The sequence below is a fragment of the Magnolia sinica genome, chromosome 13 (assembly GCF_029962835.1).
Source record: "Magnolia sinica isolate HGM2019 chromosome 13, MsV1, whole genome shotgun sequence".
Classification (NCBI taxonomy): domain Eukaryota; kingdom Viridiplantae; phylum Streptophyta; class Magnoliopsida; order Magnoliales; family Magnoliaceae; genus Magnolia; species Magnolia sinica.
In genome coordinates, this window is record NC_080585.1 from 44,184,266 (window position 1) to 44,212,211 (window position 27,946).

The window sequence follows — 27,946 nt, forward strand, 5'->3', positions numbered from 1 at the left end:
CTCCTCACTTCAGTAACCGAACTGGGCTGCTTCCAGTCCTGAACTGCGGTCACCTTAGCAAGGTCCACAGTTATGCCTTCTTTGGACACCACATGTCCCAGGAACTTGACTTCTTCCTTCTAGAAGTTGCACTTCTTGTACTGAGCGAACAACTGGTTCTTCCTAAGAGTATCAAAGACTACTCGCAGGTGCTCCTCGTGATCCTCCTGACTCTTAGAGTATATCAAAATGTCATATATCAATACAATGACGAATCGGTACAGATACGGCCAAAACACCCAGTTCATCAGATCCATGAACACGATCGGTGCATTCGTGAGTCCAAATGACATTACAAGGAACTCATAGTGCCCAAAACTGGTTCTGAATGTTGTCTTCTGCACATCCTCATCCCTGACACGTAACTGGTGATACCCTGACTGTAAGTCAATCTTCAAGAAATATTATGCCCCTTTCAACTGGTCGAACAGATCATCTATCCTGGGCAATGGATACTTGTTCTTCACTGTCACATAGTTCAACCTGTGATAATCAATACACAACCACAGTGAACCATCTTTCTTCTTCACAAACTGCATGGGTGCTCCCCAAGGAGACATGCTAGGCCGTATAAAACCTGACTCCAACAGGTCATTAATCTGTCTCCTCAATTCCTCCATTTCACATGGAGGCATGCGATACGTGGGTAAAGAAATGGGTGTCGCAACAGGCACAAGGTCGATAGTAAAGTCGATCTCGTGTCAGGGAGGTAACCCAGGTATTGTCTTAAACATTTCCCAGAAGTCCTGGACCACAGGCGTGTTTCCAAGTGTCAGACCATTATGATCTTTTAATAGGGCAAAATAACAAAGAACCCAGAAGGGGCAACTGACCTAAATGGGGAATGTGAAAGTCGTGTTTTCAGATCCGGGTACCATCACCAGTCAGGTCTCGCAATCAATTTCGGCCCTTATTTCGGTAAGTCAATCCATGTCGAGGATGACGTCGAAATGGTATATCGTGGTGACAATTAGGTCAATGCATATCGTTCTACTCCCTAAATCTATCAAGCAACCCTCACACAACTTAGTAGCATCTGTAAAAGTTCCTGTTGCTGCGATAACTCTCACCCCAACCATAGGGGTCATATTTAGCCCTAAGCGCTTGACCGTAGAACATGATATCATCAAAATAGTGGACCCAGTATCCACTAACAGAAATACGGGTGTACCTTGGATGTGAGTAGTGACCTTGAAGGCCAAAGGCACTGTAGCTGCTGACTCAGACGCTTCAGCTGCAAGCGCATGTACTCATGCCTGTTGAGAACGGTTCGGCTATAGTACCATGGGCCATTGAGGTGGCCTAAATCGAGGTACAGGCGGCCTATAAGAAGGCTGTGCAGGCAATACTGAACGTAGAGGTGGAGCTGAGATAGTTGGTGGCATCTTCCGATTGATCCTCTGAGGAGGCATAAAGTCGTTATCCCTTATCCTGGTGAAACAATAAGTATCAGCATGTCCCAACCTCTTGCAGTAGGTGCACCATATATCAGGTCATCTCGGCTGTGTCTGTGGAGCCATAAGCTAAGGAGGAGAATCTGCTCGCGTCCTCTTACCAAGGAACGGTCGGCTCGGCAAGTCTGGTTGAGGCCTAGGAACTATAGGTACATGTGTGCAGGATAGCCTCTCCCCATCCTGCCCAACTCGCAGAGACATGTCCACTAGCTCAGCATAGTTGAGTATGCTAGCGTAACACATCTTCGAGCATATCTCGGGCCGCAGACCCTCAGAAAATCGCCGCATTCGCATTGGCGGGTCTGCTAATATCAAGAGAGCATATCTGGCCAGCTCCGTGAACCTGTTCTCATACTCTGCCACTGTCATTCCTCCTTGGTGGAGGTGAAGAAACTCTCCCTCCTCATTGCAGTAGGTGAGAGGGAAATACTTTCCGTGGAAGCGTGTCTCAAAGGCCTCCCACGTCCATACGTACCCAGCAGCAACGGTCTATAAAACGCTGTCCCAACAGAGACTGGCCTCCTTCTCAAACATATAGGTGACTAGCTCAATCTGCTCTGCCTCAATGCAATGCAGCGGTTTTAGCATCTTAGAGATGCGGTCAAGCCAATACTTGGCCTCCTCGGGTCTGTGAGTACCCGCAAATGTAGGAGGTCGAAAGCGCTGAAATCGCTCAAATAAGCCACTAGCACCCACATTTCCAGCAGGGTACACAGGTGGTGCAGGTAGAGTCACGCTCATATGTAGTACGAGGAGAGCCCTCATTAGTGTCTTGGGCCTCCTCTTCTTCCTCTTCCTACCCTTCCTCTTCCTCTATCTCATTTTTGGCTTCCTCATCACTCTCTTCCTCTTCACTTTTCATCTCATCCTCACTCTCATCGAGTCAGGCTTGACGTTGTCATGGCCCAATATTCATATTGTTGAGAGTAGTGTCGTTGATGAAATGGATTGACACAAGAATTTCTGTGCCCAGCTTGTAGCCAAATTCACCCGTAAGCTTGCATATAAGTCGGCCGAATGGGAGTGAAATGGTTGTCCTAAGAGAGCATGCAGTCTGAACTATCTATAGTAGTACATAGTAGGCAGGCACAACTTATCTCCCTGCCGAGCTCGATACAAAAAGTCTACTATCAGACGTGTGCACTCACTGCGATTGCTCCATCAGGGATACACATTGTATGTGAAGATATGGTGGAGCAAGCGGAAGTCACGAGTCATCTCGAATGCCAAGAGGCAATTGCCTCGATTCTAGTGGACTAGTCGACCACAAAGAAATCGCGTACGTCAATCTCTTTCACGCGCACTCCTGAGACTCTTCTCGCTGGCATGAACCTCTCCCCGTAGCATCCTCTTCACTCAAGCTATCAAGTCCACATTGACAATGGCTTCCCGCCTTCCCATGGGGATAGAGAACTGCAGAGGCTCCAGTAATAGCTCTCGTATATGGGCGTAGAAAGCTCGAACAGTGCTCTCATTCGCACGAGTCTTGCCCTCAAATATGGGACCCCACCCGGCGTCTGACAGGAGATCCATCACCAGATAAAGCCCAAAGAGCTTCTCATCCACGTGTGCTTCAAAGAGAAACTTACGGCCTTGAAACCTTCCATATGACATATCCGCTAGTAGAGCTCTTTTGAGGGGAGCCTGGGGATTGAGATTCCGTTTTGTCCTTATCTCTCGATCGAAGCTAGAACTTTCTTCGGCGCCTTTCTGTCTCCTCGAACAGGTAGGGCGACTAGGCCCGGCTTCATCCGTGGAAGCCCTCTTCTTCCCCATGAGATAAAGAAGTGTAGAAATGGAGAAAATCATCGTCACGAGCTCGAAAAGAGCCATGAAAGTGAAATAAAATGGAGGGATAGGATGGATTGTTGGACTTTGAGATTTTTGAGACACAAGGAAGGGTTTATGTGCTCAAATGGAAGGAGATGAGGGAGATAGAAGGTTGTAGAAGATGGGTTTAAGAGAATGGTGGTGGTGGTGCAAGAAAGAAGAATAAGATGAGATTGGAGAGGTGATTTGAGAGAGAAAAATAGAGATTTGAGAGATTTGGAAAGCTTGAAAGGGTGGGAATGAGAGCAATGAAGTAAATCAGAAAGATATAAGGGGTCTCACACATTTTCATGGGGCCTACAGCCGTGTACATGTGCCGGCCCGACAGGCTCGGGCGAGCCGATCGGCAAGGCCTCGCCGATCCGGCGATGGCATCGTCGGTCGCTGGACAGTGGAGCGAGGGCTCACCCCAGGGGTGATGGCATCCCCCCCAGGGTGCCGAAAATGTGCGGGGTCCACTTTGGTTCCCCCCGATTTGCACCGTTTAGGCCCTCGAGTCCGTTTGAGTTGTTTTTGGTATCCATCTAGTGTATAATCACCCGTTTCGGGTTGTTTAAGTGTGGAATAAGCTAAATTATGGTCTAAACCCATTGATTGATGGTCTAAAAAAGAATTGAGGACATCTCGCATGATCACCGATGCCTACGAGTCCGTTTTCAACCGTCAGTTTCACCTATCGGCAAAACCGGGAATCCTACGACTATTTCTACATTTTATCACTCCCTCCTAGATCAAAGTACATTAGTGTGCGTTGTGTTACTATAACCCAGGTCTAGTTTAATCCAAATCATACTCTGATACTAACTTGTAATGCCCTAAAAATCGAGGGTCGAGCAAAAGCTCAACTCCTGAATTCTAACACATCACTTATGCAACATAGAAATTGATGATTAAATGTTGTCCATATTAGTGCATTAAACATGAGTGGGATTATACCAAATCAGCATATCATACTCCAAAGACAGTTAAATTATGCAAGCAGAAGACTGTGATAAGTACATAAAGCATATAAGTGTTTGTGAGTCCCCAGAGTATGAACATGATACCAGGTTAAATAATTACATGCTTGGTTTTAAAATATACAAAATGATAAAGTGTTTATCATCTAATCCATATCCTTGTAGCCCCGGTGATGCAACTCCAGGTCTACATAAACCCACTATAGAGTTGCAGATATGAGAACTCCTCCTCGTTATCGTAAAAGTCAGGCTCCACCTCGTAAGCCTCGACATCACCTGAAACTACAATAGAGTCTGGTTGGTGTTTTAAAACATCGTCCTAGAGTGGGAGTGAGTGATCAACTCAATGGAGCTATAAGGCAAAGGTTAACATGTTATCAATTCAGTCAAGCAGTAATGATAAAGCAATATAGCAAGCATTCCTAGGTACTCTGGTTAATGCAAGCATGATATGTATTAATGACGTATACCATCTCCTGCACTTCCTCTACGACATCATCTCATGATCGCGGCATGCAACACTCCCGTTGTGCTCAACTCCAACGCCAAAGGCACATGCAATGCGGTGCATGTGCGTGATTAGCCAAGTTCTTAATTAGGCCTATTCATACAGCAGATTTGGGAAGCTAAGGTACCTCCCTTTATATCATTGACCCAAATAATGATCCATCTAGGGTCGTCAATCCTAGTTAGTCGCATACGATGGTAGTTCTAGGTCGCTACGGAGAGGCTCGTCACCTCAACGTAGGCCTAGTTTATACTCGAAATCACTATGCAAAGGCTCATCACCTTAACGTAGTCCTAGTGTATACTCGAGGTCACTACGAGAGGCTCGTCACCTGATTATAGGCCGACAACTCGAAATAGTGTCCCATACCACCGTATTTGGCTCACGAGTTTGGTTTGCTCACTGGACACTACGGGGAGGCTCGTCACCCCGACATAGGCCGACAGCTCGACTACGGTGTCTCATACCATCATGCCCAGCTCATGAGTCTTAGCGAATCGTGGAACCAAGGTTAAACGGGCTTTACACTGGTAAGTGGTACCTTAGATTCAAGCAGTAGCGTCTATACATGGTGAACATATAATGGGTCAATCGGGTTACTTCACAAGCTCGACTAGTCCGGGCATACGTCGAATTAATCGACATGGAGTACATACAAACTCCTCGTGGCCTAACCATTGTCGGTAATCAACGTACGACTTGGATTCCTCGAACATGTCTTGTGTGGTGAAACGACCCCGGCCACTAACTCGAGAATCATTACCGATTGCCTGGACTATGTAGTAGTCTCAATCATACTCAAACACAATAGGCATTCATCTTCGATAGTTAAATAACATGTGACAAACAATTCAAATATAAATCACATTTGAGCATTTTAACAAACACATAATACACGGTCCTTAGTGACTATAGATAAGGGAATTGAGAATCATAAAGCACCTCCATATAGAAAGCAGTTCAAGCTAATCTGCTTATTAATTCAGTTTAATACTTAATTAATTTTCGTTTAATTTCTAAAGAATTCGGTCCTTAGTGATTTCTGCCTGAGGTGATACTCGGGTCTATGTACGGATTTTTTCGAGACGTTATAGTATGTGAGGGGGAAATACTTTTCATGAAAGTGAGTTTCAAACACGTCCTACATCCATGCGTATCCCGCGAGGACGGTCCGTAGGATGTTGTCCCACTAAAGACTAGCTTCGTTCTCAAATATATACGTAACAAGCACCACTTGCTCTGCCTCAATACAGTGTAGCATTTTCAGCATCTTAGATATCTGGTCTAACTAATACTTTGCCTCCTCGGGTCAGTGGGTACCCCCGAAAGTAGGAGGGTGAAAGCATTGAAAGCGCTTGAACAAGCCACTTGTGCTCATAGTTCCAGTACGTTGCACTAGTGGTGTAGGCGAGACTATGTTCATGTTCTGGGCAATGGCCCCCGCTATCGTGGTCAAAAACTGTTGTTGTTGCTGTATCAGGAGCATCAACTGCTCCAACCTATTAGGAGGAGAAGCCGCCTGAGGCATGTGTGGCGTCGATGTAGACACACGATTCTATTCTGGAACCGGTGGTGCATAAGGTGTTGGCCCATTGGTGGGGCCAGTGGCCGACTGTGAATCCGGCATTATCTCAAAATTCGGGCTCAAGCTAGGGTTCGTCTGGCTATCGTTCGGGGGAGGTGCCCCATCAATCAATCTGCCAAGTGCAAGACGTGGTATATTCCGAGTGTTTTTAAGAGGCATCCCCTATATACAACATAGGGTGCAACATGTGTAAGATTTAAGATAATTACTCAGTTTTCCAAACATTCAACACATTTCAAATCAAAGAAGCTTCACACATTTCATTTAACCAAAATTGTCACGATACATATGATGTAGCATTACATGAATCATGACCGAGAATGCATGTGAGCTAAGCTTAAGAGAAGTTTTAACACTAGTTATCCTAACACCAAACTAAGCCAACTAGGGCTATTACATAGAAAAATAAGAAACAAAGAAAACTAGAAGATAACTGCAGTACATGTCTAGTCCTCTGACTTTGGCGAAGGTGGAGGAGCACCCTTATCTTGAATACAACACAGGAGAGTCTTCAAAGTGCGAGACATTTTCTTGAATTTCCATTTCAAGTAAGCCTGATTCTCCCTAAATTCCTGACTCAGGGCGGCCTGTTTCTCTTCAATCCTGGCCATGCGGGCTTCCAAGGCGGCCCGTTCATGGGGGTCTTCATGCGTAGCAGGAGGTCCCCTATCTGAGTCTTAGGCCTCCCCTTCCTCTTCTGCTCTTCCTCCTCACTTCCTTCTCCATCCCCACTGCCTTCTTCCTCACTGCCTTCTTCCTCACTGTCTTCTTCTATTTTATTTCCTTCTTCGTCTTCACTTCCTTCTCCATCCCCACTGCCTTCTTCCTCACTGCCTTCTTCCTCACTATCTTCTTCTATTTTATTTCCTTCTTCATCTTCACTTCCTTCATCCTCTTCACTCTCTTCTTTTATTTCGTCCCCATACTCATCGAGATGAGCTTGGCATTGTTTAGGGCCAATCCCCATGTTGTTGAGTGTGGCTTCACTAATGAAGTGGATTGGGGCGATGTTATCCATATGGAGTCTGAAGCCAAAGTTCTGGGTGATCTTATAAATAAGTCGACCGAAAGGGAGTGAGGCATCTCCCCGAGTAGATCGTGCGATCTTGATTATTTGTGATAGGACGAGAGTAGGGAGGCATACTTTCTCCTATTGTCCAACCCTATACAAGAAGTCCACCATGAAACGAGGACATTCGGTGTGGTTACTCCACCTAGGATACACATTATACGTGCATATGTGGTGGAGCAGGTGGAAGTCGGTCATCATCATAGTTGAAGCGAGGCTATTGTCTCGCCTCCACTGCTCAAGCTGACTGTATAGGAAATGTGTGCGACGATTTCTTTCCCGCTCACTAGTGAGATGAGTTGCACTAACATGTACCATGCCACGTTCAATTCCCATAATACGGGCTATCATATCCACATCTACTATGGCTTCCTGCCTTCCCAAAGGGACAGTGATTTGAAGAGGCTCCAGTGGTGGGTTCCATATGTGGGCATAGAAGGCTCGTACAGCGCCTTCACTTGCATGGGTGTTTCCCTCAAATATGGGACCTGACCCATTCTCTAGAAGAAAGTCGATAATTGGGTATAGTCCAAACAACTTCTCGTCAACATGCGCTTCAAATACAACCTTGCAGTCATGAAACTTACCAAGTCCAATGCCCGCTGGTAGAGATATTTCAAGAGGGATTTGAGGATCGAGATCCGTTTCGTTCTTCGCTCTCTCTCGGCTCTTGTGCTAGCTTTAGCGCCCGCATTCTTCCTCGAGTGGCTTGGACGGCTCGGCCCAGCCTCATCCGTCTCTTTCCCATAACGGAAAGGAGTGTAGAGATTGAGAAGATGGCGGTAACAAGCCCAAAGAGAGCTATGGAAGTGGAAAGCTAGGAGAACGAGGTGGATTTGGGAAGTTTGAGAGTTATAAGACACAAGGAGGTAGGTTTTTGTGCTCGGATGTAGGGAAATAGAGAAAATGGAGGGTTGTAAAGGATAACTTTGAGAGAATGGTGGAGGATGGGTATGAAATGAAGAAGAAAGAGAAGCTTGAGTGTATGAAATGGGGATTTGAGAAAGAAAATGGAGTTTTAGAGGGTTAGAAAACATGAGATAGGAGGGAAATGGGCAAAAGGGGTAAAATGAAGGGTCCCACATGTGGGAGGACCCCACACAGTTAGGTAGTGAGCGGCGTGCCACCGCCCACGCGGTGCTGCAGTGGCCCACTATGGAGCCGAGCAGTGTGTCGCCGCTCGGGCAGTGCCACCATGCCCCCTAGGGTCGCCGGCGGTGGCCACCCCCTCCCAGGGTGTTGTACATGTGTGGGGGACCCCCTAGGTCCCACCGAAAATTGTGATTCGGGCCCCCATGCCTGTGTGATGTATTTTCTCGGTCCAACTAGCACGTATTCACGCTTTTTGGGTCGTTTCGAGTGTGGAATTCACCGAATTATCATTCGAACCCATTGATCGACAGCCCAGAGGTGATTTAGATCATTACCCATCATCCAAGTCCCTCAGGTATTCACTGGGAACTAACCTACAGCAGTTTGTTTTGCCCGTTGGTAAAACTTAGGATCCTATGATCATTTTTACATTCCATTGCCCCCTTCCTAAGTCAAAGTGTGTCGGAGTGTATCGTGTTACCATAACCTAGGTCCATTTTAATCCAAATCATGCTCTAATACCAACTTGTAACTCTCCGAATTTCAAGGGTCAAGCCAAGCTAACTCCCGAGATCCAACACATCACTTAAGCAACATAGATAATGATGTTTGAATGTTGTCCATATTAGTGCATCAATCATGAAAGGGATTATACTAAATCCGCATATCATACTCTAGGTGCAATTAAATTAAGCAAGCAAAAGACTTAAATACGTGTATTAAAACATGAAAGTGTTTCACAACCTCCAGAGTATGAATATGTACCAGGCCGAATATATATAAGTGTTGTTTCAAAATATACAAAATATCAAAATGTAAATGTTCGACTAATCTATATATCTCTATAATCCCATCGAAGTAGTGTGAGGTCTACATAGACCTGCCCGAGAGTTGAACATAGGAGAACTCTTCATCCTCATCTACGAAGTCTAACTCCGCTGCATATACATCCTCATCACCTGCATCTATAACAGAGTCTGGTTGGTGTTTTAAAACACCGTCCCAGGGTGGGAGTGAGTGATCAACTCAGTGGTACTATAAGGCAAAGGTTAACATGTTATCAATTCAATCAAGCAGTAATGATAAAGCAATACAACAATCACTTCCTAACTACTCTTGTTAATGCAAGAATGGAGTGCAGTAATGATGCATGCACTCGCACAAAGCTCCCTGACAAGCAACTTCATCAACCATTCGTACATGTCCAACTCCCTAATCGTGCCCTTCATCACCAAAGCACATGCAATGCGGTGCATGGACGTGTTAGCCGGGTGCTTAATTAGGCTTATTCATACAGCAGGTTTGGGAAGCTAAGGTACCTCCCTATAAATCATTTACCCAAATAAAGGATCCATCTAGGGTCATCAATCCTAGTTAACCACATACGATAGGCAAGTTATAGGGCATCACCCCCTAATGTAAAGTAGTAGATGGCGAATTCAAGAGTTTACACTTGAGGTCACTATAGGGAGGCTCGTCACCTTAGCATAGGCCGACAGCTCAAACACGGTGTCCCATACCACCATGCCCGACTCACAAGTTTGGGTTGCTCATTGGTCACTACGGGGAGTCTCGTTACCCCAGCGTAGGCCGACAGCTCGACCACGGTGTCTCATACCACCATGCCCGGCTCATAAGTCTTAGTGAATCGTGGTACCATGGTTGAAACGGGCATTTACATTGGTAAGTGGTACCTTAGATTCAAGCAATGATGTCCATACATGGTAAACACATAATAGGCCGATTGGTTTGTTTGGCAAGTTCGATTAGTACGAGCACACATAGACTTGATTGACATGGAGCACATACGCACCCCTTGTGGCCTAACCACTGTCGACAATCGTTGTGCGACTCAGATTCATCGACTTACCTGGTGTGGCCAGACTAATTCGGCCACTCAAACGGGAATTGTAACCGATTGCCTGGGCTAGGGTATGGCCCAAATCTTACTCAAGTGCAATATGCAGAACACATGTGATAATCATAGCAGCATGTAATAACAATTCAACTACAATTCTCATTCGAGCATTTTGTCAAACACATTGAACATGTTACCAAATATTTGCATTTCATCCATAAATTGCGTAATCGAAATTATGATTACATGACAGAAGCTATACATATAGATAAGGTAATTGAGAATCCTATCTTAATACCCTTGATAAATACAATCCATCAACAAATTCTGATTCAGACATTTTATCAAACACTTAGACTACACCTTACTAAATACATAGACTAAATTAGTTACGACATATACTATAACAATTCATTACACAACATGCAACTTTCCCACACAAGTCTTGTGCGCAACTCATCCGCACTTAGTGTGGTGAATTTTTGTCTTGAAACTCTACCGATATTTCTAACTTTTTCTAAACTTAACCATTTTTCTCAAACTTCCCAATTATGGCTCGTACTAAGAGAACTTTTCGCGTAGTAGATCCACTCACAAATCTTTCCTCTCATGTTAGCCTTCCAAATTCTCCTCCAACTTTTGATCCTTCACCAACTCCTGCAACTCAAGTGGCCCCTTCTTCCTCAGCTCAAGCAGTCGCTCCTTCTTCTCCAGTTCATGAAAGTCCACCGCGTAAACGAGTTAAGATAACTAAGAAACGACCCGCATATATAAAGGAACCAATCCTACCTGTTGTTGATTTTTTTGACAGAATCAAGTTGCTATCTTGGCCAATATGTCAGACAATTATCTCTAGGGCCATAGTATCACCTCCAAAGCAAGGCTGAGAAGTTGACTGGGAGACTTGTCTAGAATCCACAGCCAACCTGCGTAGAGACATCATTTGATCACTAGTAAGAGAAGACACACCGCCACCCACTCTCTCTTAAAAGAAGTGGAAGAAATCAAAACAGCAGATACTTTAAGAAAAGATCCAGGAATACAAAAAGAAGAAAATCTCAAACTCTTGGGACACGATAAAGGTTTAAGATGGCTTCATAAAATTCAACAGCCCTCTCAAGAACGAACTAGTGACAATTCCCTTAAACATCCGACGACATCAGTCCATTCTTAAAAGCGAACCAATGGATCGAACCCTGCAAAGCCGCATGATGTATACTCCGAACCAGTTAGTTCGAGAGCCCTGAATGTTAGAAGGCATTCTTTCAGAGAGAGGCTCAAAACAACAAATTGGTGAAGTACATCCTATGCAATTCTTGGTTCCAAGTTACAACTCTCATGTACGCTTTTCTACAGTCTTTTATAAGATGATACGCCAACGTTTCAAAGAGAGAAAATCGCTATGGGAATCTAAAGAATTTCGCACACGAGGCTTCCTGACATCTCGTAAATATTACACTGACTAGGCCAAAGCTATCCTCACCAAACATATTGTGACATTGATGTATGTTGGCCTCTATGGCGCTATTGAAGCAACTTCTAAGTATTTTTACAAGGATCACATGATTTATAAGGGTTTCCTGAGCTATTGGTGTCCTGTCACAAACTCTTTTCATCTTCTTTTGGGTGAAGTCAACATTACTTTGTGAGATCTTCATAAGATGGCGGGTTTACCTGTGATAGGTCATTTTTATGATGAATACGTGCCCACCAATGAAGAATTCTTGCATTTCTCTTCTCCTAAAAGACAAGTACTAGTATCAAATGCTACTGTTGAACTTTTCAGGGAGATGTCCAAATTTCCCGACACCGGCAAATCTCTCCTCTCCTTTGGCTGGCTCATTTTTCCCAAGAGCTATAGTATATTCTCCTCCTTTTCATTGTGATCTTCTTATATTCATCAATCATCATTTTTTTCTCATGATTTTCCTTCCTTAGCAGGTTTAAAACAGTAATTCGAACGAACTGGAAAATGCACGTCGTAGAATACGAAACCTGTCAAAATTTTCATCCAAGGGTGAATTGGCGACTTTTTTAGCATATTGGCTGAGTACAGTAATGCTTCCAAGTTCCAAATGGGCAAACGCCATTAAACCATCCATATTTGTTTTTGCAGGCAGATTGACAGAAGGATGAAGATATTCATTAGCACCCCCAGTGCTTTATTCATTGTACCGAGCCTTCGGGGACGTTGCTACTCATTGCCAGAACCCGTCTGTCAGGGCCAGTTCAGCGTTCACCCCATGGCACCACTTTTCTAGGTGGCTAGGTATATATTTCCCATGGACATATGATGACCTAGAAAAAGCTTATGTTCATCCATCTCGACTCCCTTTATGCCACTATCAGAGGAGGGTTATGCTAAAACGAATGTATGAATGGGTCATTGATACCATTGAGTCAATGAATGCCATTGATTTTTACTAATTCTCATTCACCCAATATATCGTGGATCATGAAGCCGTTGATGATGACAATCTCCCTCCGCCCGAACGAGCATTTTTCATATCAATATGGTCCAACAGCTTGCCTTTACGAGAAGGCAGTGAGTTTTGGAGAGAACTGTATTACCCAAACCGATTCGCGCGACAATTTGGGTATGATCAAACCATCCCTGACCATTTAGAAGAAGTGACTCGCAACATGTGCTGTTATGGCACAGGGCCATTCAACTAGGGTTTAGTCTGGAGACAACTTCTTGCAACCCGTATCAACTCAAAGTTCATCATACCAGGTTTTGGTTGTTTTGTACACACGAGTTATCCATGGATGCATTGGTGGGCACATCAATCATTCCTTATTCGTCAATGCTTCCCAGTAATTTCGCCAATATGGATCCTTGCCCCTCAATTCAAGAAACATGACAAAAGAGACAGGATAGGCTATATTGTTAAACATGATCATGCCCCTGCTCCTGGCGATATTTGCGTGAAGATTTCCACAAGAGAGCATATTTGTGAAGTTAAACTGGCTAACACTCTTGAAGGCTGGATTGGTCACGGGTTTTCGCTGATGCATTTAAATCTCAGAAAAAGCCTACGGCTAAGGAAAATTCCCCCATAGATGTTGACGAAGAAAATGCTCCTGTGGATGTTGATAGAGCAACTCCTATTCCGGCTCCTACAGTTCCTATTCATGCCTCCAAAGCTGCTGGGCCTTCAGAGCCCCAAGGAGTACCTTCATCTGTCCCATCGCCACCTCCTTATAGAGAATCCTCATCGCCTGTGACCCGATCATGAACGCAAGTAAGATCTTCTACTTCTCTCATGGCTACTGCTACAGAACACCCAGTCTCTGTCGAAAAGGGGGCATCTATATGGAAGGGAAAACAAGTAGTTATCAAAGAATCTCCTCTGAGATCTTCATCATCTCCATCATCTTCTGAGGAAGAAGAAGACGACGAGTTCATCTCCTGCAGTTCTACTTCTGCTAGTCAGACATCCTCCTCCAGTGGTTTAGGAGAAGAAGGTGAATCAGATGCCGACGCAAAAGAAGTTAAGGTCATAGAAGAAATGGAAGAAGGGGAAGTAGATATTGGCGAGGACGCTAGAGTCGGAGCAACCACTAGGGTTACCGAGGAGCTTCCCCAAGTAGACATTCCTCAAGTCATCACTGGAGATGTTGATGCGGGAGAGGAACCCCTAGACTACGGAGATTATGAGGATATATCCGGAGCTAACTTAACTTATCTTTCAGCAGCAATTATTCTCCCCTCCCATGTATAGTGCCTTCAAATCCCCCGACTGATATTGTGGCATCTCCGAAAATTCTCCCGGCTCCTATGGATATGGTTCAAGTTACTCTTCCCACTCCTGGCTCCGATAAGTGTTCTGCTAAAAAGAAGAGAGAATATCCCAAACTTCCCATCAAGACTAGCAAAGTAGTTCGTGGCATAACTTTCCAAAATGAGCCTGCTACTGTCACGACCCCAACTACTGTGACATCCAGTACTAAAATTAGAGCTCCATCTTTTGCCAACATGGCTTTAGACTCACCCAAACCTCCCTTGGAGGAAAGGCCATCCATAGAAGCGTCGACTCTAGTTCCATCTTCTTCGGCAATTGTTGGCATACTTCATTTTATTTCCCTACTTCATATTAACTTCCTTTTTAATACACATATATATCCTTTAACTTATGCAATTTACCTATATTTTTCAATTCATGTTGTCTCGAGTGTTTCTACAAGCTCAAATTCTGTTGCCACTGTAACAAATACTATATCTTTAGAAAAGATTTCTCCCCCAACGTTATCTTTCTTGAGAAGCTCCATATCAGGGGTCATTTACATCTTTAAGGATCCATCTCAATGGTCTGACCTAGAGATAGTGCTATCTTCCCTGGAAAACGCCGCACGAATTGCTAAGTTCAATATTTCCCCTTTGCGCGAGTCTTTATCCCATTTTTGCAAGACCTTCCACAACTTGGTGGATGTCCATAATATGACCATCGCACCTGAAATTCTTTCTTGGCAACAAGAATTATTGTAGCTAAAAGAAAAGGTTTCAAAAATAGTAGCAACAGTTTCTATTTATGATAAGGAGTTTCATTCTTTGGAGGAGCAGGTAAAGGCTACCAAGCATTCCTTGGTGACGATAATAGAAAAAATTGCAAACCTCAAGCAGCAAATCCTAGATTTAGAGACTCAACAATGCAAAATAAATTCAAAGGTGAGTCAACTTGAGGCTGATATGGAAGTTAACAAGCGGATAGCCAATCTGGAACGGCTGAAAGTTTCAAGAGGGAAAGAGGCAATAAATTCTTTGGAGCAGGAGCTGACTGACGCTTCAAACCAGGCTAGGCTCATCATTAAGGCTAAAGCCGAAAGTGTAGCTGCCGAAGTTCAACTGAGAGATGGCCTGCATCGTTACATGCTTGCTCTAAGGATTTCAGATGATATATGAACCCCTTTTTTATTTATCATATTTCATTTTCGTATTTGCTATCTCTTTTTTTTTTACGTTATAGACGAACTTTGATGAGTCATGCATGCTTATTATAAACGAATATCATGTTTAAACATAATGACCAAACATCATGCTTAATCAGTTAATTTTCTTATATTGCATTTCGTATGGTGTTATTTGTGTTATTTCGTATTGTCTATATGGTTTTATTTCGTATGGGCGGCACTAAGTTTTGGTTCCAGTTAGTAGCACACACAGTTTAAGCTCATAAGTAGTTGGAGCTACCACAGTTTAAACTCATAAGTAATTGGAGTTGGTCTTATGCGAATGGCCGTTGTAACTCTTTAGAGTTCACAAGGCTTGTTGCGGCCAAGGAGTTCATAAACTGCGATCCATCAGAGGGGCCCAATGAAGCTATTGGGGTCATCAACTTAATAAGATTTATGCACAGGGTTGGCCACAGTAACTCTCTAGAGTTCACGGGGTGCACAAGACTACCGTGAGGTACCAGATCCAAGGCCGCCAGTCCATCATTAGAGGGTCCCCTACTTCAAAGACTTGCTCCCATGAGTTACTACTGAAATCAAACTAGGGATCTGGGGAGTCATCCTACTTCGAAAACTCACTTTTCCTTCGCCTGCAAGGTTAGACCCATTCATAAGTGGTGCTTTCTGCCCATCCTCATGATGCTGCCTGAAACTGTACAAATGACATGGGTCTTACATGATTGCTTCATTAATTGCCCGCATGAGTGCATATGAAGCTCTTTATAGGCTTTTTAAGGCCACGAACTCCACTGCTACCGAATGATATATATATATATATATATATATATATATATATATATATGTCACTAACGATGATAAGTCTTATGCGTAGTTGGTCGTATAAGGCTTGGTTACACTGCCTTAAATGGTAAGTTGCCATTGTGAATTAAAATTGATATTCCGCCATTGTTAATAATGTTTGGTGTAATCATTGGCATAATCATTGGTGTAATCATTGGCATAATCATTGGTGTAATCATTGGCGTAATCATTGGTGTGATCATTTCATTCATTATTTTTCACTACCTATTCTGCCGCCTTTTAGGTTTGAAAGGTATATCATCAATACCTTTTGTAATCAAAATCATTGTCACTCTACAGGCTAGCTTGTTTAGATATAGACATCTTTTCGTGGAAAATACTCCACTCCTTCCTCTTTGTTCCTTCTTATCGGGGTATTCAGGCTGCAATACTCTAACTTTCTATTATCAAGCATTCCGATTAGAGGTGTCCCTAAGCTCTTCTTTTGATCAATACACTGCCTCAATGATTCGTTGTTTTGGTCATTGATGGAAGATAGATTTTCTGACTCGGTCTCCCTAACCGACGTCACTGACGATCTTTTTAGAGTTGTTAGATTTGTTGTCACGTTCTGTCGCTTTTCATTATCCTTTCTTAGGACGATTTCTCCTCGCCTTATCATTCTTTACAGTATATTTTTCTGTGTAAAGTAGTCTTCTATTTGATGTGTCAAACAGTGATGATAGCGACAATAATTCTTTTCTTTTATCATTGCAGCTTCTTCTGGATATCTTAGTGAGGGCAATCTTATAGTTTCAGTGGCCAGTAATTGTTCCATCATTGGTAATATATCCTCTTTTTCAAACGCATACTCTTCATGCGAATCATACGGCTATGGCCGTTTGTCGTTCTTATAATATCTTCGCCGGTCTGACCCTTCTCTTCCTTTTATTTCCTTCTTATCTTGGAATGTACTTTTCCTTTTCTCCTGATCAACAACATTCACCACCACTCTATTTGGCCCTCTCCTTTTAGTTCTAGCTTGGAACGCGGGCATCTTTTTAGTCATCAGCTCCAATGCATGTGCTTTGGTGGCGAAGTCTCGAAAAGTCTTTATATTGGCGCTGGTGAGTCCAAATGTGATCCCCATATCCATGGAACTCAAGCACATTTTTACCTGTTCCCTCTCTTCAGGCAACTATCGAGATGCTGCTCCTAAAGTTTTTCATCTGCTAATGAATTTCTCCACTGATTCATTTTCCCTTTGTCTTAGAGATGTTAATTCTGTTATGCTCACATCATGGTCTGACGAGAAGAAATTTGACATAAATGCATCCTGCATTTGCATGTTTGTATTGACTCGAGAGCTATACTTGAATACCAGCAAAATGCTTTACCCGTCAAGGAAGACCCGAATAGACACAAACAATATTGGGGAATGACGGAGAAATTTCCCATAGATGTGATGAAATGCATCAAATGTTTATCAGGTGATCCATCTCTGTTAAACTTTTAAAACTCGGGGTGTTTAAAATTAGTCGGAAAGGGTACGTCCTCTACTTCTTTCGAATATGGCGTTCGATACCAGAACCTTCTCGTACTATCATGCTCTCTCACAGCTTCCGCAACCGCTTGTCATACTTCTTCCTGTGTTATAATTCTTATCGCAAGGATGGACCCATGAGACCTCGTTCGAGGTAGCTGGGATCCTTCAAGTTGTTGTTCCCGTTCGTTCGTAGTAGCCATCATCAGAGGTAATATTATTTGGGCTACATTGTGTGAAAGAGTAGCCAAAGCCTCTCGAAGATTCTTGCATTCGTTCATCAATGCCTTTTACGCTCAAGCCATTTCTACTAACCTATCATCAGCAGTAGGCAAAGGATCTTCACTTGTCCCAGCCATACATACCGTGGCTTCTCCATTTCCTGGTGAAAGTGCTATCGGGATAGAGCAAGAATAAGACGATGTGAAAGGACTTATTGATGAGGGCGTTCTACTTGACCCTGTCGTGCTTACGTATAGTCCAACTCATTGCTGCGAAAGACTTCATGGTGATGCACAGATTGGCGAATCCTCCATACATGACTTGCCCTTTTGTTTTCTGGTCCACTGAATTCTTGCTGTGGGTAGAGCTGGAAGTTCTTAGAGCGATGATTAAAATGAAGCTTTTTCCGAATATATCACTAGAGGAGCAAGTTCAGGGTTTTTATTTGTTACATTTTGTGTGACGGGTCCTCCAGTTCTCAGCATAGATGGACTCATCCTGATTGTGACCCTTGATCTTCAACACGTTACTACTACCCATTCATTCTCATTTTCCTGTACTACTAGGGAGACTATTATGACTCCAACAGTGACTCCTAGTTTATTATTTTTATTCTGTATAGGCTGCTTCTGCATAGTGTGATGTTGATCAGATGCATACTCAACTACAAATCCCGTTGGCGTGAAGTAGAAAGTTGCATTGCCTGCTAGGAGCACCATATCTTCTACTATTCTGGAATTTGAATGTGTATATATATATATTCCTGTCAGACATCGTGTGCAATGTCAGTTGGTGTTTATCTATAAATGGATTCTATTTTGGAGATGAAAGGGAGGATGTTTCCGCCAAGAGTCGCCATTTTGGCATCTTATAGGACGTCAAATAACAATAAAATCCATTAAGTCATCCTTAAATCAACATTGTTCCCCAGTGGAGTCACCATTTTGTTTCGACCAGAAGCGAAATGCATTTGATTTGGGAGAATTTCTTATTTAACATCAATAAAGATAAAACAAAGGGAATATTCATCAATTTCATTTCTTATGGGTTCATTACATCCTCTTAATCCTCTGATTCCAAGATAGAATCTCTTAACAAAGAAAAGAATACATGAAATTAAGTATAATTGAAATGTAAATTTTGACAGCATTCCGACGTATTTTTATCAAATCTACAGGGGAGACGAGTTGCGCGGGTTTCCCCTGCTGGGATCCCTTAGAAATATCAGAAATAGCTTGATCTTCTATCAGAAATTTTAGCATAATAGCTGCCCTCAAAGATAACCCGTGCAACTCATACAGGAGTTGCGCAGCTAGCGAGTTGCGCGGACCCGTGCAACTCACTATGAGTTGCGCGGCCCTCCTTCTTCCCTTCTCTCTACCCTCAATACCTGTCAGAGAGGCTAATCCCCTGAATATCCAATCCATCAAATGAGGGGGTGAAGGGGTATTTATACGCATTCACATGTGGGAACCCTCGATTCTTGTGCCATGGTCCCCACTTTACTTCACTTGTTTCCACAACCTGCACGTCCCAGCACAACTTGGGCGAGTTGCCTGGACCCGTGCAACTTAGGTCCTACACATCTTGGTTCTACACAACTCAAGTCCCATGCATCTTACTCTCTCTTTCTTTTCATTCCTTTCTCCTTCCTTAATTATTTTTGGTGCCCCAACAATGTGGCCTTTATTTTCTCAAACTTCTTAAGGAGTTGCTGCTTCTCAGCCTCAATATGCTCTTGCTACAGCTCCAATCAGCTCCGTCTCCTATGAAGATGGGTAGGAAATGCAAGAATTGATCAACGCGATTGCCGTGTGAGGAAACTCTATCCTCAGCCAGTCCCTCTTACCGGTAAGGCTTGTTTTCGATCGAGCCTGCTAATCAACAATCTATGAGTCAATAAAAGAGAGGAGATCCTCTGGGATGACATGGTCCTTAGGAGCGTGGAACGCACCTTCTCCTTAATATCCTCAATTAGCTTGGTAAATTGTGCCTGCAGACACGGAGTAAGGTACAGATGAACTGGTGAATCTAGTGCCACCAAGAAAGTATAGGTTCTTTAGAACTTTTAGAAGTTCTCCAAGCGCAGTATCCGATCTAGCGGCCTCCGAGGCCTCCCTGATGAAAAAGTTGATGTCGAATAACAATGAGGATTGGCTAAAGTCGATGAAACCCTAGTCAAGGATCTCTTTCAAATAGCTCTTCGTGACATTGAGGAAAGAAGGAGAGCTTGGGTTGGAGGCCATGGATGTAGAGTCAGGAAGCTTTGAAGGTTGTCTGGGTTTCAGTGTGAGTTCGAAAGGGGGTCCAAGGTGATTTAAATAGGCAATTATGGAACCCACATTCAATGCAATTATGGCAGGCAAAGACACTTCATGTTCCTGAAAAGTAGGGACGTGCAACCGTCATGACTATTATTTTGGAGGGTCATTCACGACTCCCCCGTACTCTGGACACCACGCCATAAATTAGTTATTTAGAGAATAGAAAAACAAAGAAAACACTAAGTAAGGAGATTGATAATAAAAGAAGGCTCAATGGCTGATTTCATTGATCAATAGATACAATACAAAAGGAAGAGGAGCTACAATTCAAAGGTAGAAACATGATGAATCGCAACCTTTATCTTCTCCAATTGATCCCTCATCTTGCGTGAAACAGCCTTGAGTTTAAAGATCGCTTGTCGAACCCGACCAATAGCTTCTGTTTGAGCCTTAGTAGACACAACTAGGTCCTTGACCATTTTTCACTTTCGATCACATTAATCACTATTCGCTTCAAAATCTCTCTTCAGCATCATCAGTTGTGCTTTTAAAGCAACAATCTAGACACTTATGTCCTCCAACTCAGCATCTGATTTCTTCACTTCTATGTGGTTGGCCGATAACTTCTCAATAATATCACTAGTTGTGGCTACTTGGGATTTTTTCGTTAAGTGCTCAACCTCAAATCGCCCAATCATGGTACATAGCTCATACTTTTCTTAGATGTATTCTAAGAAATCCCTAAGTCTTGGCAGCTTGGCTGAGAGGTTCTCATCCAAGCGAGAGAAAATTCGATATTGATTGATCGACTTAGTAAGCTTATCAATCATCTCGATTGATATAGTTACCGACAACCCTGGATGCATAAGGGATTGGATCTCTTCCTTGGGTTGTTGTAAATCAGAGGAAGGAGCTAGAGACTCGGCTATAGTGACTTCATTGATAAGAGCCTATCAAAGGGAAGAGATTATGTCTTCAACTAGGAGCAAGTCTTCGGTTGTTGCAGTAGAAGCTGAGGAATGGGTTGAGGTGACAATCCTCTTCTGAAGCTCTTAGGAGTAACGGTCAGGGGACGCTCATCTTCTTCCACATCTTCTCGATCAACAACAATGATTGGTGTCTGAAGGATGTTGACCATGTATTCAGATTCTGTGATGACGATTATAACCTTCGGAGAAGGATGAGATGGAGGAGCTTTGTTGTTGATAGTTTGCACTTCAGCTATCTCAAGGATATCGGTCACAAGCTAAGGTTGTTGTAGCGGTTGTGCCACAATGATTTACTTTTTTATAGTCAATACTTCTCGAGTAACTATAAAAATGTTAGAATTAGCAAAAAGATGAGGTGAAAGGCTTGGAGTTATATAAGTGAAAATGGTCCCCACCTAAATCAGAACGGATGACGAGGGTGACAAATCATTTGTCCACAGATTGATGATTTTTTATAACCATCACCATCACTTGAGTAGAAGTTGGAAATGATGGCAGGTTGGGATGATAGGGAGTAAGGTATTTCTCATTGAACAGAAAGTCAGGGTTATTTAACTTTTCCATATCCTACCACCATTTATTCCAGTATTCATTATAGCGAACTTTTTGGTTATGTTTCAGACCTTCTTCAATTTCTTTGAAATAGTCTTCAATGGAAAGCCTTGACCAATATTTGGTTTTAAAGTATTTTTCAAATGAAGACACGGCCTCGACCGAGAAAGTACATGATTGTGGTCATCCTTTGGTTGAGGTTGGCAGCGGTCGACTTGCCGTTATTGGTTAAGAAGGTGGATTAGCATGTGTGAAGACTAGAATAAGAGGTTGCAGGGATGGGCTGAGAGGAGCTCCTAAGTCAAGGAGCCTCTTTGGGGTCAATGGAGATGGTCGAGGCTATGGAGATTTCAGTGGAACAGGTCTTTTCATAATAGCTTTTTAGTGTTTTGGTTAAGGAACTGTCTCAATCTATGGAACTTGTGGGATGGTACCAACGGCCGATTTGGTCTTCAGCTTATTTGATTTTCAGCTAAGAGTTTCACCCGATTGAAGCGCTGCTCTTTTGTTTCCTCACAGCTCCAAATGAGCTATGATAACATGAGGAGATTTATTAACCATCCTTTTGTAGTGACTCTCGTGTCCATCATCTAAGGCTGATTCGGATAGGTGGGAAGAATGAGAGTCAGACTGGTCGGCTGGAAAGTAGAGTGAAGGGAATGAAAAAGGTCAATTCGATCAGCAATCGATCGAGTGAAAGGAGATTGGTTGCAAGTTTTCTAAATGAACAGACATGGAATGCATTGGACAAGACCGAACTGACGAGCGAGCAGGTTTGGATAGTACTCCTTGATTTTAGCCTTCACATTCTTGCCAATGTCTATTGTCACACCCAAACTCGGGAACCGGGCTCACAAAATTCTCTGCAGTCGAATCCGGTATGCCCCATTCTCGGCTCCAGCTCCCATGCACCAGGTTCCGATCCTGGGATGATCCCAGGATCAGAACCTGGTGCATAAGAGCTAGGAGCCAAGAATGGGGTACTACGAAGGCTGTCGATATCGGATTCGGTGGCCGAAAATTTTATGAGCCCGGTTCCCGAGTTTGGGGCATGACATCTATTGTGCCGCTATAGGGGAGATCCCTGCAAATAAGATAACTCTCCCAAGGGAGGTGCATCTGAGATACTTCCTAACTGTCTTCATCCTCGTATCGACCGATAAACCAAGATAGATTGAACTCTCTGTCATGAAAGGGGCTAAACAACTGACTACATTTACCTTTATTAAGATAAAAGAACAAGGATTCCATATAAACTAAAAATGTATGAATCTCCTGAGGGGAATGAATGATGCAAAGACTGTAAGAAGAATAAATAATATCGGAATGACTAAGGGCATGTACAAGGGAAGGACGAAAATACCCATAAATCCACATTTAGAGAAGCCATAGCCATCCTTCTCCAATATACAGACATTTGGTGATAATTTTAAAAATACTTCTGTACAGGTGGCCGAGTACAAAAGGTAGTTTTCGACCCTACGCAAGCACCTCGGCCAATTGAACATATTCATTCGTGATCTGTAGAGCATTCACACAGTAAATGTCAGCTGATCCAGAGCAATAGCAAGGTCGTGTGTTCTTCGTAATTGACCAGACCTTCACATTTGTGATACACTTACATAAAGTGTCAGTAGGCCTTGTCGGACTTATTAGTAAAGTGTCTTGGTTCCTTTTGAGTGAAGCTTGGGAAGAATGCCTCGTCGAAGGGAAGGAGTTGGGTCAGAACTGTAATGTCTAAAATTGTTGAACTCATAGGGTTGCATCCAAAGAAGAACATGTTAGTGGATGGGCTCCAAAATGTCAACACCATGGCAAGAAGGGCAAGGTCCAATGAATATTCGCATGTGAAGAGTTTGATGCACTTGTAAATGCCAAAGCTCCTCCATCTCACCTCATATTGGGAAGAAATGCGAGTGAACCAAACATCATATTTTGGTAGTGGTTTTGGTCAGGATTGAGGGTTCTTTAGAGCATTGGACGACTTTGGATGGATTCAAATTAAATCAATAAGGTTTCACCTGGGCAGTTGGGAAACAAATGGCCCATCAAACTGACTTCATTTGTATCAGTCTTAAAAAAGAATGCTGGTCATATATAATAATATTCTCCAATTAGTGATTGAAGACTATTTCATTTGATAACTTACAAAGAGCATTCATTACAGTGACCAAGTCATCTTGATGGAAAGACAGGGTAAAGGACGATGAGGCGGCCATTGTTAAGGTTGAAAAGAGAAGAGAGGAATTAGGATTTGGGGGAGGAATGATGAAGAAGGAAGTGTGGAGTGAAAAGAATATTTGAAATGACGCTTATACTGGCCGAGGAGATGGAGCATTTATTAGGCATCGTTAATTTTTATTTTGTATGATACGAGTACATGCGTCGCAATGAGGTTAGCCCTTATTTTGAAAAAGGGTGATTGAGTTAACATGTAGGGGTACATTGATCAATGATAGTTTTTATGGCATCACCATGTGTGTCGAAGAACTGCTCCATTAATAAGGGGTCACATGTTGCTTTCACCTTTTTTTAAAGGCAAAGCGATGGGAGAGGGGGGGGAATGTTCATCCCATTGTCGCCAATTCCTATGAAACCTAATCAGAACGAGTTGCGTGTGATTTGGATGGATTTGCAAGGTGTATTTGGATAACGTTGAGGATATACGAAGAGGATTTTACATTAATACAGCTGGATTGCATTGAGCGACTCCACGACATCCACTATGTGGTCGTTGAAGAGTAATTGTGTAGAAGCGGTTACAGGACATATGGCAAGAGTAGAAGCAAAGAAGGTTAAGATGTGTTAAATAGTTATAACAATCGTTAGAATATGAGAAGCATCCAATTAGTGGGTTAAAGCTATAAATAGCAGAAGAATTCAACAAAAAGATTTGTCTCACACCAACCCAATCAAACCCAATATATTTTTCAATTATCCTTTTAATTACCCGTCATTTACATTCCTTAGTGTAATCACTCTACTTTTTTTTCCAGTTAATTACATTTCTTAGTGCAATCCTTTACTTTTTGCCCAATGTTTATATTCCTTATTGTAATCTGTAGCGTTAATCAAGTAGCTAATAATCTTAGCTGTAATTTGGGTCTACTCTCATATATTGGATTCAATTCTTCATTTGCAACCGACTGTAAGATTTCATTTCATGTTTTTCTTTTATTTGTATTGAAAAGTCCTTTTGTATAGAAGGCAAAGGTATAACCCGTTATTAAATGACGAACCCTACCCTCTGAATATGATCCGATCCTTTTTACATATTGTGTGAGTGGCTGAATAGGTGATTGATCTCATTCGATCTCATTCACATACTACCTATCTACTTATCTCGACACTTGGGGTCATAATCGTTCAGTTTGAATTGAACTACAAATTCAATTCTGGCATGCCTGCACTTATCACGTGACAGAAACCAGAAACTGAAGCGCTAACAACTATACAGTATAATTGAGTGTGCATGGGATGCACTGTGATGTGTGTGCACCATCTGAACCGTTCATCAGATGCATGACAACATGAAAATAAAACACCATAAAATTTCATCCAATGAAAACCTAGGTTGGTCACACGACATGAAAGAGTGTAAAATAATCATGCATAAAGACCTCTAAATCAAATGTTGTGGCCTGTTTGAGTCATGTAATATCCTCAATTTTTTTTATTTCCCTTAATCTAGGTGGGGTGTACACACAAACCTATGACCTATGGTGGGCACCCCTTCCCTATTCATTCCATTGGGGGTGCCCCACATAATTATGGTTCAAGTTGATTTTTGGAACCTTGCTTAATAATAGGGCACAACTGATGAAAGTCTCCATGGGGCCCATCTTCCTCTGCACTTAATCACTATGGGATCTTTTCCCCAAATGTACCGTAGTAAAAGGGGTATCCAAAAAGGCCTTGAGATTAGAGCATTCACTCTAAAGTTACACATTACTTTTTTCAACAAGACATGGTATATTTTTAAAAGAAAAAATCAAGTTTTTGATCAATGTATTGTTCGGGATCAAGGGCTAACACGGAGTAACACACTTGAACGGTGTGGATCTCATCCACAGGAAGACTTCCATCTGTTGATGTAGAAATCTGGTTAGCCCTCCTTGGGCTCATGAACCTGCACAAAAAATAGACAATAAAGACCCTGGCTCGTGCTTGGGACCCTCCAATGCCTAACTTAAGAATCCAGGTTTTGTTTGAGTGTTGAGGGTTTAGGGCTAGAGATTATATGTACCTCTCACCATTGGGAGTACATCTATTTATAGTTTAGGAGAGGCAGTGGTGTAGAGGTGATCTACCTATTTAGTAAGTGCGTATTTTAGAGCGATTATGATCCCGGGTCGGTATGAGGATGCTCCAATATCTTGGGCGAGGATATCGGAATACCGAGCGTGTCGCAAATACCCCCCGAAATCTTTGGGGTAGATCTCAGTCGGATCTCCATTGGAGGAGGATTGAATCAGCTGACCAGCAAATCATTGTAGACATGCAATGGGAGGTCGAGGTAGTGTTGGCCGGCCTAGGAATGCAAACTGGGCATACTGATCCAAGCGACCCAACCTGGGCATGCCGACCTGCCTTGGAGTCGACGGAGGTGGTGCTCATTGAAAACATGTCACTTTGTCGAGGTCTGGGAGTAGGGACCGAGCCCTCGTAGAATCCAAGCCTCATGTTGGTATTTCGTAAGGCCGAGCTCACAAGGTTCGGACCTGACTTTTCATTTATGGTCAAACCGTTTTTTCCTTTAACACCATCTAAGCCGGAGAATAGTTATGCACTTGTGTGAGTAGGTGTGATTACCCAAGGGATGGATATATCACCGTATCAAAGACATGAACAACCAGATATATAAAAATCTAATCATAAACTCACCTTGTTATTTGTGGACTCAGTTAATAGTAAATTTGTCCGATTATTCTGAGAAAAATATCTCAGAATTATTTAAAACCTTATCTAAATATAAGATCTCACACATATTAATATTTAATATTTGAACATCCTTCCACGTGTGCACACGTACGGAATTAACAACCGTTCAAAAAAAAAAAAAAAAACCCCTTCCAAAGCCCTCTCATTGTGGAGACGAAACCTTTCCAGGTAAAAAACTTAGATGCACTTGCAAAGAGGGGTGGATGATACGCATGCACCTGGAGATTTCATAGAAATGGCATGCGAATAGTCAAGATAAACCGTCCAAATGATGATACCTATGAAAAATAAATCATGAACCAAAAAATAAACTTATTTTCTTATCTGAATATCAGATGGGTAGACATTTAATGGACGGCTAGAAATGAAAAATATATCCAACCGTCGTATTTCAACAAACAGATGTCCACGAATCGGAGGATACGATTGTTGAACAAATCTGATCTTGAAAACGTAACATGGATGCGGTGGAATTCACTATTTACTCGGTTGATTGAGTTAATATATACCACTTCTACAGTTTCTCAGCACTTGCGTATCAAGCGACATATGCACCTGAGTATCATGTAACTCCAACCTTCCAAAAATAGAAGACAAATTTACGACTGTGGACCCCACCTTTTATCCAGCGGTTTTTTTGAAGCAATACAAACTTAGAATACGCACTTGGACCTCCTCGTACGGAGTCAGGACGAAGATACCCCCACCTTCCTTTCGAAGGCGAGCGCTGACGCTCCTCCAACCGAGAGCTGTACGAACGGCTCAAAAGAGATCAAAGTTACATGGCCCCACAGCTATGTATTTATTATATCGACAACGTTCATCCATATTTAGAGATCATTTCGGAGCATTATCCCAAAAAAAAAAAAAAAATCATATCCGAAGATCAACTGGACCACACCGCAAGGCCCACCATGACATTTATTTTCCATCCAATCTATTCATAAGGTCACAAAGGTCTTTATGAAGAGGAAAAACAAATTTCATAATGATCCAAAATTCTGTATCCCCTAAAAGGGTTTCAATGGTAGATGTTCAATTCCCCACTGCCTTTTACAGTGTGGTCCACTTGATAGTTAGATCTATCTTATTTTTCGTCTCAAGCTTTAATATGAGCTCACCAAATAGATGGACGGTTTGGATATAACACAGACCTCATGATGGGACCTGCAAAAGTAACATTGTAAAAAAAATAAAAATATTCACAGACTGCCGCCAAACAGGCGGTAGTGCCGCGACAATCCGACTTTTTTTTTTTTTTTTTTTTTTTTTACATGGAGAACTTTTTCTCCCTTACATTTTTCTCTAATACATAATTAAGTAAATATGTATATATAAGTATATAAA